Genomic DNA, 4,532 nt, shown 5'->3' on the forward strand with positions numbered 1-4,532 from the left:
TCATTGTTGTTTTCACATGACCATCTTGATTTGCATTTTGTTCTTTTTGCTTTGAGTAACTTATAATGAGTATGGTTTTCCCTGATCCAATCCTTTCTGGCTTACTTTCTTACATCTGAAATATGGACTCCATTAAATTTCTCTAAAATAGAATTCGGTACTGGAAAATCTGATCCAAACGGATGAGGAAACTGAGACCCAGAGATGGGAAATGATTTGCCCAAGATCACCCCAGTCATCAGTAGTAGAGACGGGAACTGAACCCAGGGCTTCTGACTTCCAAACCCAGAGTGACACAAATTGACAACTGATTCAGTTGTTCCTCCTCTCTCCAGCCCAACACAGAGCCCAGAGAATAGTTATCACATTGGAACCCTATCAAATGAAGGGATGGCCAGGTCTCCTCCAGCTCTAAAGCAATAACCCTGTCTTCCTAGGCATTTACTAAGCACTTACTGCAATGGAATCGGCAAGAACTGAGTTCAAGTCTTGCCTCTGATGTATGCTGGCGGTATGATACTGAGCAAGTGACCTCACCTCCCAGTGCCCATCAGTCCCGTAAGGCTCTGAGCAAGTTACAGGCAAGTTGTCATCCAAGATTATGGAAGAGATCCAGCAGTGGGCACCAAGCCAAAAATATAGGTATACACACACACACACACACACACACACACACACACACACATATGGGGAGGCAGGGAGAAGGGGAAGGGAGGCAAGAGGGAGAGACAGGGACAGAGACAGAGAGAGACAAAGCTAGAGATAGACAGAAAGACAGAAACACAGAGATAGAACACAGAGATAGAAAGACAGAGACAGAGACAAAGAGATATACAGAGAGACAGAAAGACAAAGACAGAGGGAGAGACAGACAAAGAGAAACAGACCGAAAGAGAGACAGAAAGACAGAGACAGACACAAAGACAGAGAGTGACAGACACAGAGACAGAGAGTGACAGACACAGAGACAGAGAATGACAGACACAAAGACAGAGAGTGAGACACAGAGATAGATAAAGACCAAGAGAACACAGAGGGTTCTTAATCTGGAGTGTATGATTTTTTTAATACAAGTTATCACAAAAATCTTAGTGTAGTTTTAAACTTTAATATCTTAGAACTTCACAAACTCTTTTGGAATACCTTGCATTTTGTTTATTGTATTTCAGTGTGATTGGGTGTCTTTGCAATCTTTGTCTTATGCACTTAAAAGCATTATTCAGAACAAGGGTTCATAGGCTTCACAGAACAATTCAAGAATTTTTGATACCTATGTAGCAAGGGAGGCAGAGATGGAGAATGAAAACTCTCCCCTGCCTTAAAGGGGCTTGCATTTTGTTGGAGGACTATACCACTTACCCCAAAACATGCATGATAATGTGAGGAGAGAGGAACACTAAAGAAGAGGGAGATGGAAAATTACCTCTGAATTGAGAATTGAAGCACTGCCCTGCTCCATTACAACTGCTTTGGGGAGATGAAGGTGACCAACCCAAAGGCTTTCATGGCAGAAGCAGGCCGGATGGGAATGTTCAAAGTAACAGCCCTTTACCATGGGCATCATTCACATGCAAGAAGATCTGAGGCCTCACTCAAGACACTCAGGGTCTGGGTCAGGGAAAACAGTGAGAAAGGACATCAGCAGAGTAAAGGAAGCCATGTTCTAGGCAATGCATATATCTGAACATGGCCCAGGGTCTCCATCATTTAACAAAGTAGCACCAGATGCAATGACTTTCTGACCACAGTAAAAGGAACCAGGGATTCATTATCTTAGGAGAAGCTGCCTTCCCTGCTTGGGACCCATAACACCAAGAGTTAACTTTGCATGGGGATATCTGAGAGCTGATAGCCACACCCCTCTGCTGTTTCAGGAGAATGAGGGCCTCTGCAGCACAAGTAGCAGGACCCCAGGGATTTGCTCAGAGGTACCGTGTGGGGCCAGAAGCTTCCAGTAGAAAAGATTCTATCAAGAAAATATAGAGGATTCTAGAAAAGCACCAAAGCCAAGGATGCCAGTCAAGAACAGAAGGCAACACTAGCACAGAGAAGACCTGGCACAAGACAAGGTAGGGCCAGAGAAGTATGGAGATTCTACAAATAAGGAACCTCAATTAGGGCTGAAGTTAGAAATGCTCCCAGCTCAAAACAGTGGCTGGATGGCACAGCAGATAAAATGTGGGACTTGGAATCAGGATGATCTTAGTTCAAATCTTGCTTTAGACACTAGCCAGGTGACTGGACAAATCCTTTAATTTTTGTTTCAGTTTCCTCATTCGTAGATTGCAGATAATTAGAGCACCTACCTCACAGTGCTATTGCAAGGATCAAAGGAAATGGCATGTAAAGCACCTTGCAAACCTTTATGGGCTACATAAGTGTTGCTTGTTCAGTCCTGGGGTTTTCTTGGCAGAAGTACTGAAGAGATTTACCATTTCCTTCTCTAGTTCATTTTACAGATGAGGAAACTGAGGCCAACAGGGTTAAGTGGTTTGACCAGGGTCGCATGACTGAGAAGTGTCTGAACCTGAAGATGAATCTTCCTGACTCCAGGTCCAGCATTCCATCCTCTGCACCACCTAGCGGCCCAATATAAATGCTAGGCTACTATTATTATTACTGATGACTAAGCCTAAAGCTGTTACAAAAGAAGCACTTTGTAAACCTTAAAGGATGTTATAAAATCAGTTCAGATCATTATTTTTAGGTAAAGATAGAAGAATACATGGGAGGGGGTAAAGATCTTGCAACTGGACTCTTCCTCTCTCCCTCTCTAACCTGAGTCCTATATTTACCCAATAAAGAGTTCCAGAAGAGATATTTCACCTCCACAGCTGCCTCCGTAGGGTTAATAGGGGAGGAAAAAAACACCTCCAAAATGATCAGCCAGTGGTAGGTCCTTGTGGAGCATCATCAGTATGGCCATGATCTACTTTCTCACAGCAATAATTTCTACTCCATGTTGAATACGTAAGATCCCATTCAGAGAGATATAAGAATTCTCCCTCTATCTCCATCCTAGGAATGATTGAGAGAAAGAGGAAGAAAGGAGAAGAGAGGGGAGGGGAAAGAAGTAGAAAGGAGAGTAGGATGGATATCCTAACTTTTTAAACATCTATATAAGTAAGACCTAACTCCTAAGTGTATGTCTAGTTTTTTGTCAAGCCTTGTCATTCAAATTCATAATGTTTGTCTCAATGCACACTTTTTTCCTAGCATAAGCATATTTTAATATTTTTACTTCTTTCTTAATGCTGAGGTTGCAATTTTCTTTGCTAAAACATCGCATTTTTTTCTCAAGATTGGAAGAAGAACTCTAAACAGACTGGGCAACTGGTTTATTTGCCATCTCTCAAACACCCTTCACATATTTCCGGTCCTGAGCTTCTCTCTATACTATTCCCCAGTATTTGGAATTTTCCCTATCCTGATTCCAAAACTAGTATCTGCCTCAATGAAATCCGACTGATCCTCACAGGTTCAGCTCAAATGCCACCCTATTCATTAAACCTTTCTTGATCAAATGAAAGAAAATATTTTCCCTCCCCCAAAATTATAAAATTGTAAAGTATTAGAAATCAAAGGGACCTAGAGATCAGAGTCCAAAGAGCTCATTCTCTAGATAAGGGAAAGTAGTCCATTTAAGGTCATACAAAGTAGAGACATTTGGTACCCACTTCCCTTAATTTGTTGTCCAGGCCCCTTCTGCCATCCTACCTCCCTCCTGTAGCACTGGGTGTCTATCCACTACAATGGAACTTCTGAAGCTATCCTTTAGTTGTGTTTCATTATCTGTCTTTCTTTTCTCTCTAATTGAATTAGAAGCTCCCATACAGAAATGGCTGCGTTATATGTCTTCATAATTCATTGCACAGTGGGTATTCAATAAATATTTGTTCAATTAATATTTCACAATTTTCCACAGAGGTAAATACAAATTGTTTTTTCTACAAAATAAAATTTTGATAGACTTTGAAACAAATGATCATTGCACCTGTTATAACTCTTACATATTGTTGTTATTTTTACAATATCAGTACTATTGACCAACTCATTTGCTGCTCAGATCAAAATATCCAACCTGCATAGGCACAACCCTTACGTCTTGTGGTAAATTTTTCTTCAGCATTATCACAGAATTTCAGGATTCCAAGAGACCTCAGAGGCCATCTAAAGCATTAAATTGTGTAATTAATTAACTAAATCAATGAAAATGGAATTAAAAGGGGGGGCCCTCCACAACATATGTAATCACATTCTTTGAAGACCTTCACTGAATAGAAAAATCCATGATCTTCCAAGGCAGCCCTTTCTACCTTGGACAGCTCTTATGGTTAGGAAATTTCCCTGTTATCAAACCTAAATCTACCTTTTTGCTATTTGATCCTAATTCTGCCTTCTAAGGTCATGAGGAACAAGTCAAATCTCTCTTCCATGTGGCAGTCCTTCAAGTACTTATAAACAGCTACCATATTCCTCCCAAGTCTTCAGTTCCTTCCAAAGTATGATCCGCATTCTTGTCACCACTTGAT

The sequence above is a fragment of the Notamacropus eugenii genome, chromosome 6 (assembly GCF_028372415.1).
Source record: "Notamacropus eugenii isolate mMacEug1 chromosome 6, mMacEug1.pri_v2, whole genome shotgun sequence".
Classification (NCBI taxonomy): Eukaryota; Metazoa; Chordata; class Mammalia; order Diprotodontia; family Macropodidae; genus Notamacropus; species Notamacropus eugenii.